The sequence below is a fragment of the Felis catus genome, chromosome C2 (assembly GCF_018350175.1).
Source record: "Felis catus isolate Fca126 chromosome C2, F.catus_Fca126_mat1.0, whole genome shotgun sequence".
NCBI lineage: Eukaryota > Metazoa > Chordata > Mammalia > Carnivora > Felidae > Felis > Felis catus.
Window position 1 is genome coordinate 137,598,916 of NC_058376.1, and position 12,378 is coordinate 137,611,293.

General features: G+C 37.2%; 2 long non-coding RNA genes across 5 annotated transcripts in view; one reads left to right on the plus strand and one right to left on the minus strand.

Annotated features, from left to right (window-relative positions):
• The window catches only part of LOC102899771, a 192,659-nt gene that overhangs the window by 172,872 nt on the left and 7,409 nt on the right, over window positions 1–12,378 (plus strand). For both annotated transcript variants that reach the window (XR_006585531.1, XR_006585535.1), the window contains one exon: window positions 2,663–2,754. This is a non-coding gene — a long non-coding RNA (uncharacterized LOC102899771). The remainder of the gene's footprint in view (window positions 1–2,662; window positions 2,755–12,378) is intronic.
• Window positions 8,891–12,378, minus strand: part of LOC123380144 — a 54,158-nt gene continuing 50,670 nt past the window's right edge. For all 3 annotated transcript variants that reach the window (XR_006585537.1, XR_006585538.1, XR_006585536.1), the window contains one exon: window positions 8,891–10,610. This is a non-coding gene — a long non-coding RNA (uncharacterized LOC123380144). The remainder of the gene's footprint in view (window positions 10,611–12,378) is intronic.

The window sequence follows — 12,378 nt, forward strand, 5'->3', positions numbered from 1 at the left end:
TCAGCTGCCTCCAACCTAGGTTGCACTGTGGAGATTCATATATTTCTGACCTTGGTACGGACTTCATCTCTTTTTTGCATTAATTGACTATGTTGCCCACTTAGGGAACACCATCACCCCAAGTGAGGTTGATTAGTATATGCTTACATTGCAAACTTTCTCAAAAAAAGATTGGAATAAATTCAAGGTTATATGTGTGAAGAAAATTACCTTTGCTATCTATGTAGTTCATCATATAGTTTATTTTTCATTAACTTTTTAACTGCATACTTTCATCACTTGAAATTCTCTACCAGTTTTTATTTTATCTACAGTTAAAATTTTCAAGTTTTTTTTGTTCCTTTTTCCAGTAGCTTGATTATGACCTAGTATACTAAAAAGTAGGTATCAATTACAGAAGTGGTTTTTATAAAAATGAAAGTTATTTTTCCAAATATAGTATATGGGAAACAAAGGTAAATGAAAAATTAGATTTCCTTACAACTTGCAGCCCGATGACAAGTCTTTGAGACAGGCAGAGTGACATTCCTCTAGGAGCTCAGCTGCCTGGATGATTACACTTTGCTAGGGGCAAAAGGCAATCTTAGCTTAAGGTTATCCTGACCCCCAGGATCCTGTAAGTCTACTTCAACATATAAAAATTCCTTTGGAAACTTCCTTTATATCTACCTTCCCAAGATATATGTTGGCAATCATACTCTAAGCTTACAGCCTCTTGATATACATCTGAAGGGTCTCATGACTGAGTTTTTACTAAACAATTATAAATGACCTTTACCTAACAGCAGCTAGCACCTCAAGGTCCTGGAAACCTTGTTTCCAAAATACCTTAGAGACTTGCACTATCCCTAGCCCCCTCCCAACCTGAAGGTACATAATTATAAGGTATATTAGTCACCCAACACAACCCCAGTGCAGCTCTTTCTGCCCACCGGTCCTGTCTCCATGTTTTAATAAGACCACCTGTTTGCACTGAAGATGTGTGGCTCTCAGAATTCTTTCTTGGCCATCAGCTCCAAACCCCAACATTTTCTATATCCTAGAACTCTTAATCTAAAAATAAGCTGAAATTAAAGAAGAATTGTTAAAAACGTGCTTAAAGAAAACTTGTTTGAATTAAAATTTAAAAAAAATAATTACTGAACAGAAAATTCAGAAAATAGTGACCAAAACAAAAAATATCCAAGCTCATTTGAATGTTTTGCTGCTGCTAAGATTACCAGTTTAAAATGATTTTTCAAGTCTTTTGTCATACGTGTATATTTTATACAAATGGTGATAAGACCATATGTAAAAGTTTGACTGACTGTTTATGTTGGGTTTAAAAATGTTATATTAGTTAATTATATTTAATGTTAATTTCTATATTATGTCCCAGTACATGATGGTACCATAATTGTTACCCCATAATTTATAATAGTGAAAATTTGAAAATAATATAAATGTTAAAACTTAAGATTTTGTGTACTGATATTTCTATTTTGAATGACCTTCTTAGAAGAGAGTCTAGAAGTTTTACTGAAGGATTGGAAGATACAAACATTTTTGTAACACTTGTAATGCATTGTCAAATTGCTTAAGGAAAAAGAGCTATCAGCCATTATAATATGTTAAAGAACATGTCATTCCAATTGCTAATGCTACCATAATTCCTATTTCATCACACATAAGCTAATGTTAACACTATTTTAATTTTTTTTTAATTTTTTTTAATGTTTATTTATTTTTGAGACAGAGAGAGACAGAGCATGAACGAGGGAGGGTCAGAGAGAGAGGGAGACACAGAATCTGAAGCAGGCTCCAGGCTCTGAGCTGTCAGCACAGAGCCTGACGCGGGGCTCGAACTCACAGACTGTGAGATCATGACCTGAGCCGAAGTCGGCCGCTTAACCGACTGAGCCACCCAGGCACCCCAACACTATTTTAATTTTTATTTAACAGATAAAACATATCCTATAGATAGATATATATACGTTCATATATATAGATTAGATTAGATTAGATACAGATATAGATATTATAGGAGACGAGAAGGAGAGATTTATTTTAAAGATGTGGCTTACGCAATTGTGGGTGATGGCAGATCCAAAATTAGGATCTGGGCATCCAGAAGGCTGAACGTTTTGGTAAGAGTTGATATCGAAGGGGAGCAAATCTAACACCCAAAAGTGCCTCTTTGGCATAAGGACTTTTCAAGCTGGATATTTTTAAGAAACTGCTGATACAGGAAAAGCTCTGAAAATCAAATAGAAGTTACCTTTTTGTAAGAGGCATTTACATTTATGAGGGAAACCTTCATTTGTAAAGGTGTTTCCCTGTCTCTACCAGGAAAAGGGGAGTTAAAAATTTCTGGAAACTCTTACCAGTGGAGACGGCAGGGACTTAAATCTGCATAACAATCGTATCCTCGTTTCCTGTGCTTTTCCATAGCTAGACTCCACACACACGTCTTTTGTCTTAACTAAAGATGGTATTTAAGGAAGTCACTTGGGTCAAGTCAGGGAGTTACTCAGTTTTCCTGGGAATTTAATATTTCCCATGTATAGGAGAAGAATACATATTATTATATTTATTTTCCCAGTATTTATATGTCTTTTACTACAGGAGGTCTCAGCCAAGAACCTATAAGGGTAAAGAGATAATTGGTTTTCCTCACCTACAGTTTAGTGACCCATGATGGAGCCTACTAAGACACTGTACTCACTTCAGAGCCTGCAGACAGGAACCTGGAAAACTGGCAGAAGCTGGCAAAGGGTAAGAATTATTACCAAAATCCGTTCTCCCGGATCTCACACTGTAGTGCCCAGTCAAGAGCAGAAGGTAAAAATTTAAACTTGTCCCTTCCCTTACAAGTGGGAGAACCAATTTGTGTGAACAATTGCCTTGGGTATAGGGACATTGGTAAAGATTTATTATGGGCACACTTTCCCCCAGTATTACTGAGAAATAATTGACCTACATTACTGTGTGTATAAGATGCACAGCAAAATTGTTTCATTTACAAATATTTTGAAATGATTACCACAAAAGGTTTAGTTACTATCCAACATCTCATATAGATAAAATAGAAGAAAGAATTCTCCTTGTGATGAGAACTCTTAGAATATACTCAACTTTTCTGTATATTAGATAGCAGTAATAGCTGTACTCATCATGCTGTACATTACAGGACTAGTAGTTATTTATCTTAAAACTGGAAGTTTATAACTTTTGACCACCCACTTCCAATTCTCCTTTTCCCCACTCCCTACTTCCGGCAACCAAAACTATGATCTCTTTTTCCATATGTTTAAGGGGTTTTGTTCTGTTTTGTTTTAAAATTACACATAAAGTGAAGTCATGCCTTTCTCTGACTTACTTTGCTTAGCCTGCCTTCAGGGTCTGTCCATGCTATCACAAATATTATCATTTTCTTTTATGGCTGGATAACATTTCATTGTATATGTATACAACAACTCCTTTAGCCATTCATGCATCAATAAACACTTAGGTTGTTTCCAGGTGTTGGCTATTGTAAATAATGCTGGTATGAACATGGTGCGGATTGCTCTTTTAGTTAGCATTTTCATATCCTTTGGATATATTCCCAGGAATGGAATTGCTAGTTCATGTGGTGAATTCTATTTTTAATTTCTTGAGGAATCTACATACCATTTCCCATAGTGGTTGTGCCAATTTACAATCCTGTCAAGAGCGTGCAAGGCCTCCCTTTTCTCCACATCCATGCCAGCATTTGTGATCTCTTGTCTTTTTGATAACAGCCATTCCAACAAGTATGAAGTGATAAAATATTGTGGTTTTAATTTGCATTTCTCTAATAACTAGTGATACTGAGCATCTTTTCATGTGCGTGTTGGCCATTCATATACTGTCTTTGAAAAAAATGTTTGTGTCCTTTGCCCAGTGTTTTACTTGGATTATTTGTTTTATTGCTATTGATTTATGTAAGCTCCTTATAATCTTGGCTATCACAGACATACTTGTTTTTTTGTTTTGTTTTGTTTTGTGCTTTTCTGTATTGCACTTGGCAGATACCGCAGTTTTTTTCAAATGTAGTTTGTGGAAACTCAGTGTTTAAGCAAGTCTGTTGGCTTCATTTTCCCAACAGCATTTGCTCACTTGCTTGTTTATGTCATTTTTGGTAATCTCACAATATTTCAAACTTTTTTATTACTACATTTGTTATGGTGATCTGTGATCAGTGATTTTTTTAAAACGTTTATTTATTATTGAGAGACAGACCCAGAGCGTGAGCAGGGGAGGGGCAGAGAGAGGAGGAGACACAGAATCTGAAACAGGCTCCAGGCTCTGAGCTGTCAGCACAGAGCCTGACACGGGGCTCTAACTCACAAACTGAGAGATCATGACCAGAGCCAAAGTCGGTCGCCCAACCAACTGAGCCACCCAGGCACCCCATGTGATCAGTGATCTTTGTTACTCTTGTAAATGTTTTGGGCACTACAAACCATACTCACCTGGGACTGTAAACTTGATAAATGTTTATGTGTTCTGACTGCTCCCCTCATCAGCCATGCTCTCCCTCGCTCTCCCTCGCTCTCCCTCGCTCTCCCTCGCTCTCCCTCGCTCTCCCTCGCTCTCCCTCGCTCTCCCTCGCTCTCCCTCGCTCTCCCTCGCTCTCCCTCGCTCTCCCTCGCTCTCCCTCGCTCTCCCTCGCTCTCCCGGCCTCCCTATTCCCTGAGATACAGCAATATTGAAGTTGGGCCAAATATTAATCCTACAATAGCCTCTACATGTTCAAATGAAAGGAAGACTCACACATCTCTCTTTAAATCAAATGCTAGAAATGATTAAGTTTAATGAGGAAGGTATGTCAAAAGTCAAGACAGGCTGAAATCGAGGCCTCTTGTCTCAAACAAACAAGTTGTGAATGCAAAGGAAGGTTTTTGAAGGAAATTAAAAGTGCTACTCCAGTTAACACATGAATGATGAGAAAGTAAAACAGCCTTATTACTGATGTGGAGAAAGCCTGAAGGTCTGAACAGAAGATCAAACCAACCACAAAGTTGCCTTAATCCAAACCCTAATCCAGAGCAAGGCCCTAACTCTCTTCAGTTCTATGAAGGCTGAGAGAGGTAAGGAAACTGCAGGAGTTTGGGAAAACTTTGAAATTAGCAGAGGTTGGCTCATGAGGTTTAAAGAAAGAAGCTGCCTCCAGAACATAAAAGAGCAAGAAGCAGCAGCAAGTGATCAGAAGATGTAGCTAAGATCATGAATGAAGATGGCTACCCTAAAGACATTTTAAATGTAAATTAAATAGCCTGCTATTAGAAGAAGACAGCAGCTAGGATCTTCATAGCTAGAGAGGAGAACTTAATGCCTGGCTTCAAAGCCTCAAAGGACAGGCTGACTCTCTTGGTGAAGACTAATGAATCTAATGACTTAAAGTTGAGGCCAATGCTCATTGGCCATTTCAAAAATCCTAGGGGCTTTAAGAATGATGCCATATCTACTCTGCCTGTGCTCTATAAATGGAAGAACAAAGCTTGGATTACAGGACATCTGTTTATAACATGGTTTACTAAATATTGTAAGCCTACTGTTGAGACCTCAGAATGAAAGCTTTATTTCAAAATATTAATGTTTATTGCCAATTCATCTGGTTATCCAAAAGCTCTGATAGAAATGTACAAGATTAATGTTACTTGCATACCTGCTAACACAATATACATTCTGCAGCACATGAACAGAGAAGTCATTTTGACTTAACATCTTACTTTTTGCAAGGCTATTGCTACCATAGATATTGTTTTGATGGATCAGTAAATTGAAAGCCTTATGGAAAGGATTCACCATTAGAGAGGTCATTAAGAGGATTTTTGATGTAAGAGAACAAAATATCAACACTAACAGAAGTTTGGAAAAAAGTTGATCTCAACCCTCATGGATGACTTTGAGGGGTTCAAGACTTCAGTGGAGGAAGTAACTGCAGATGTGGTGGAAACAGCAAGAGAACTAGAATTAGAAGTGGAGCCTGAAGATAGGACTGAATTGCTTTAGTTTCATGATAGAAAGTGAATGGATGAGGAGTGTTTTTTACGGATGAGCACAGAAAGTGATTTAATTCCAGTATAGTTAACATTATTATGTTAGGTTATAATAGGTTTAGGTGTACAATATAGTGATTCAACAATTCTGTACTCAGGGTTTATTGTGTAAGTGTACTCCTAATCCCTTTTAACTATTTTATCCAACCACCTCCCCACCCCGCCCACCTCCCCTCTGGTAACTGTCAGTTTGTTCTTTATGGTTAAGAATCTGTTTTCTTGGTTTGTCTCTTTTTTTGTTATTTGCTAGTTTGTTTCTTAGATTCCACATATGAATGAAATCATATGGTATTTGTCTTTCTATAACTGACTTTATTTTGCTTAGGATGATACTATCGAGATCCGTCGATGCCATTGCAAATGGCAAGATTTTTCATTCTTTTTTATGGCTGAATAATATTTCATTATATATACATACCACTTCTTCTTTACCCATTAATCTATTGATGGATACTTGGGCTGATTCAATAATTTGGCTATTGTAAATAATGCTGCAATAAACAAAGGTGTGCATCTATCTTTTTGAATTAATGTTTTTATATTCCATTAATGGAATTATTGGATAATATGGTACTTCTATTTTTAGTTTTTTGAGGAACCTCCATACTTCACAGTGGCTGCACCAGTTTGATTTCTGCTAGCTGTGCATGAGGGTTCCTGTTGTTCCACATTGTCATCAATAATTGTTGTTTCTTGTGTTTTTGATTATAGCCACTCTCACAGGTGTAAGGTGATATCTTACTGTGGTTTTGGTCTGCATTTCCCTGATGATGAGTGATGTTGAACATCTTTTCATGTGTCTGTTGGTGAACTATTGGTCTTTGGAGAAATGTGTATTCTAGTCTTCACATTTCGAATTGGATTATTGGTTTTTCTTGATGTTGAATTGTGTATGGTCTTTATATACTTTGGATACTAACCTTTTATCAGTTAAGTCATTTGCAAAGATCTTCTCCCATTCAGTAGGTTGTCTTTCAGTTTTGTTGGTTGTTTACCTTGTGCAGAATCTTTTTACTTTGATGTAGTCCCAATAGTCTATTTTGCTTTTGCTTCCCTTAAATACTGCTATGGCTAATGTCAGAGAAATTAATGCCTGTGCTCTTTGCTAGAATTTTTATAGTATCAGGTCTCACATTTAGATCCTTCATCCATTTTAAATTTATTGTTTTTCAATGGTGTAAGAAAGTGGTCCAGTTTTGTCAACACCATTTGACTGTCTTTTTCCCACTGCATATTATTGCCTCCTTTGTCAAAGATTGACCATATAATCATGGGTTTATTTCTGGGTTTTCTTTTCTGTTCTATTGATCTATGTGTCTATTTTCGTACCAGTATTATATTATTTGGAGACTACAGCAATGTAACATATCTTAAAATCTGGGATTGCGATACTTCCAGTTTTGTTGTTCCTTTTCAAGGTGGCTTTGGCTATGTGTGTTGTTTGGGGTTCCATACTAATTTTAGGATTATTTGTTCTAGTTCTCTGAACGATGCTGTTGGTGTTATGATAGGGATTGCATTAAATTTGTAGATTGCTTTAGGTAGTGTGGACATTTTAATAATATTCTTCCAATCCATGAGCAAGGAATACCTTTCCATTTGTTAGTGTCATCTTCAATTTCTTTCATCTATGTGTTACAGTTTTCAGAATATAGGTCTTTCACCTCCTTAGGATCCTAGGTATTTTATTATTTTCGGTGCAGTTGTAAATAGAATTGTTTTCTTAATTTCTTTCTTCTGCTTCATTAGTGTACAGGAATTCAATGGAATTCTGTATATTGATTTAGTATCCTGTGACATCACTGAATTTATCACTTCTAATATTTTTTTGGTGGAGTCATCTACAAATAGTGACAGTTTTACTTCTTCCTCACCAATATGGATGCCTTTTATTTCTTTTTGCTGTGTGATTTCTATGGCTAACATTTCTGTTGCTATGTTGAATAAAACTGGAGAGAGTGGGCATCCTTGTCTTATTCCTGATCTTAGAAGAAGAGCACTCATTTTTCACCACTGAGTATAATGTTAGCTGTGGGTCTGTGATATATAGCCTTATTATGTTGAGGTATGTTCCCTTTAATCCTACTTATGTTGAGGATTCTTATGAGTGGATATTGTACTTCATCAAATGCTTTTTTCTACATCTATTGAAAAGATCATTTGGTTTTTATCCTTTCTCTTGTTGATGTAATGCATCACATGGATTGATTTGTGAATACTGAACCACCTTTGCATCGTAGGAATAAACTCCACTTGATCATGGTGAATGATTTTTTAAATGCATTGTTGGATTTGCTGTGCTAATGCTTTGTTGAGGATTTTTGTATCTGTAATTGCTGTGGGATGAAAGCAGAGTAGGGGCTCCCACAAAGTTAAGACTGCTTGTCTCCCCTGGGCTCTCTTTTCCCCCTAGAGGAATCAGAAGCTCATGGGAGATCTCTGTGCATGGTACTGTGATGGCCTCGGGGAGGGGAAATGTGGTCAGTGTGTACCTTCTCCTCTTACCTTTCAAATGCAGTCTGGCTTGGGCTTTGTGACACAGAGGTGTAACTTGGCCTCACCCTCCTGTCCCAGCATTCTCTTAGTAGTGTATTGTTTATCAGCAGTTGCTGAATTATTCCTGACTTTATTTTCCCCTCACAAAAAGAACTAAGATGCCATCTTAGTGGAATCAGTCACAAACATTTATTTTAAGAATATATTCAATTTAAATTTTCATTCTGGGGCACCTGGGTGGCTCAGTCAGTTGGGCATCTGACTCCAGTTCAGGTCATAATCTATGGTTCATGGGTTCCAGCCTCACCTTGGGCTCTGGGTTCTGAGTTATTAAACTCAGAGCCTGGAGCCTGTTTCGGATCTCTGTCTCCTCTCTCTCTCTCTCAAAAATAAATAAACTTTTTTTAAAAAGTAAAAAAAAAAATTCATTCAAAAACAGTGAACTTCCCCTGGTTATGGCGTCTAAAGGTAGACTAACGGTAAATTTCTCACATCTGCAACTCAGCCATGCTGAATTATATGGTGAGCTCACCTGAAGGCTTCAGACATGGGTACTTTATTATGGTAATTTCAATTTCTGAGTAGATTTCTCTGTCACCATCCTTGGGCCCCTCTACCTAAGGAGCCTCACATGTGTCACAGTCCCACGAGCAGCGGCAGTAAATCCAAGCTTCTGCCTACCTGCCTCCTTACCATTCTTTCCCTGCTCAGTGAATATTCTTATTTTCTACTGATTCTTTTTCCTCTAGGAGACAGCCATTGAGTTCTTTGGTCTTCTGTGTTGTCATAAGGAGGAAACAATAAGCCAGATGGGTTTTCTTCTCATCTTACACTATGTCTCAAGCACTTGGCTTTGTGACCAGTGAGAATATTCCCTCTGGGTCTCTGCCAGTCAGAATATGCTAGTGTTGGCATGCATCTGGCAGACAGATGAATAGGTTGTGAATCCAAAAAGCAGCATCCTCTAAGTATGCCAACTTGGAGGGGAGCATATCTTAAGGGGTCAACTTCCATAAGGGGCTTTTGTTGACTCAACATTTGTGTCCTGTTAGTGCTAGAAAAGTCCCAATCCAACAATGCCTGCCCAGTGTCACAGATGAGCAGGTCTATGAGTGGAGTCATCTCCCATTCCTACGGGAAAAACAGAGATACCATTTTCTCTATACCATTCTTGCTGCCTGGGTCATTGAAGGTCTTAACTTTCTTAGGCTGATACAGGAAGTGAATATCCTGAATCTTGTGAAGGGTGCATCTGTTGTACCTTTTGGGATGCTTCTTGCAGTCATAAATCAAGGGTTACTGGTTTAAATTGCCATTGGGATTAATGGAAGTTCCTCTTGTCAGTGGCCAAATGATGAATCTTCTGAGATGGAAACATTTCTGTATTTGAAAAAAAAAATTCCAGCTCAAATTTTCAAAAACTGTGTTATTGATACCTATGGCAAGAGTAACTGAAAAGAGAACACAAAGGAGTATGGCAGCTAGCCTGAGACTCCCTTGACAGGATGAAATTAACAAGTCCTTTTTGTCTCCACTGGAAGAAGATCCGACCAAATTTAGAGAAGAGTGAGAAAGCTGAGCAGTCCTTCAAATCTCATTCTTAGGAACCGTGATTGGCTGCTAAGGAATGTTCTTCCCACCCATGATTGTACTGTAGTTAACAGATAAGCCAAATGGCCTCTGAGGAGCCAAACTCCCTCACAGAGGAAACAGGTGACCAGCATTTCTTCCGGGCTATCCTAGGGTTGAGGAAGAAATGGATCAGCGGGATGCCAATGTTCAGAGGCTGAGCAAAATATTAGTAGAGGCTTATCCCTTTAAGGCAAATTAGTCCACTGTTGAACTGTGCGCTCAGTAAAAGAACATTAAAACAGTTTTGTTGAATACTCTATGCAAACTTTGCAAAGGCATACCGCATTAGATCTTGATGCTCCAGAACATAGAACTTTTTAAATTTCTATTTTAGTCACAAGTTTTCTCCTTGATATAAAGAAGCAAATTGAAGATAACATAGCTGGATGGGCGGTTAGTCCTTTGACATTATTCAGGCTGCAAAGCAATTATTTCAGAAATTAGAAGTAATTGTCTTGTCTTACCAATCATTACAAAATTAGTAATGTGGCTCTAGAGGCAATTCAAAGCCCACCTATTCTAAACCCTCCTCTATTTTTCTCAAAGCTTGTAGGTATTATAAAGGATCAGGATACTGGAAACAGAACTGTCATACACTTTTAAAAAGAAGGAAAATTTAAATAGAAATTACTCTAGATCTTGGATTAATAAGCAAATATATTGTCCCTCCCCCCAACTCCCTCCAAAAAAAAAAAAAGTACAGGAGAAAGCCTGGATATTTTCTCTGTGTCTTTTGGTGTGGATTCTCTCCCCCATCTTCTTCAGGACTTAGGAGCTAGCTCTTTTAAATGCAAACTTCAGGGGAATAGTTCTCATCAGGAAGAAAAAAAAAATGCTATGTGGAGTTGAGCTAATGAAAACTCTTAAGTGTCTTCTTGACAAATCTTAGAAGAAAAGCTTTTAGTCATCTGAGTGGGTAAACTGCTAGAAACACAATTTGGATTCAACTGTTATTTATAAACCACTGAGTTTTATAGCATAGTACCTGATTCATGGTTGAAATTTTATAATTGCAGCTATAATGTCTCTGTGTCTGTATGTATATTTGAATCTACATACGTATGTTATGGATATGTGCTATTTTTTTCTGGCTGGTAGTGCAAAAATTAATTCGTAAAAGAGCTGTATTTGGTTGGCTTAAAAATAAGTACTTATCAAGCTAAGTATTTCTAAACCCCAAAATGTAGAAAATAACCCAAGTGTTTTCCAAGTTAACATGATCTGAGATAATCTTTGGTGAATAAAATTTGTTGCTTTAATTAAAATAGGCACCTCTTCATAGTTACTAGCATTAAATATAATGCAGACATAGAACTTTTATCTGGGTTTACTAGTTCAGTAAGTTCATATTATCTGTTAGAAAATGTGGCAGCAAGAAAAATAGATTGGGATAATGGTTGACTTTGTCTCATGTCTCCTGGTTTTTGTGAGTAGTCCCAATAGTTAAGTTTACTTTTTCTTTAGCTTCCTTTGACTCAGGAGACCTATTGTTGCTACGGCTGATGTCAGAGAAATTACTCTGTGTGCTCTCTTCTAGGGTTTTATGGTTTCGGGTCTCACATATGGGTCATTAATCCATTTTAAATTTATTTTTGTGCATGGTGTAAGAACATGGTTCAGTTTCAACCTTTTGCATGTAGCTGTTCAATTTTCCCAGAATGATTTATTGAAGATGTTGTCTTTTCTCCATTTTATATTCTTGCCTCCTCTGTCATAGATTAATTGACCCTCTAGGTGTAAGTTTATTTATGAGCTCTCTATTCTGTTTCATTGATCTATGTGTCTATTTTTATGCCAGCTCCATCCTGTCTTGATTATTATAGCTTTGTAGTGTATCTTGAAATCTGGGATTTTTGTACCTCTAGCTTTGTTCTTATTGCTCAAGATTGCCTTGGCTATTTAAGGTTTTGTGATTCCATACAAATAGGATTATTTGCTCAAGCTCTGTGGAAAATGCTGTTGGTATTTTAATAGGTATGGCAATGAATCCATAGATTGCTTGGGATAGTACAGTAGTAATTTTAACAATAGTAATTCTTTCTATCCGTAAGCATGGTATTTCTTTCCATTGCTTTGTGTCATCTTCAATGTCTTTCTTTCATCAATATTTTAGTTTTCAGAGGGTTTGTTCCCAAGTATTTTATTCTCTTTGGTGCAACTATAAGTGGAATTGCTTTTTCATCTT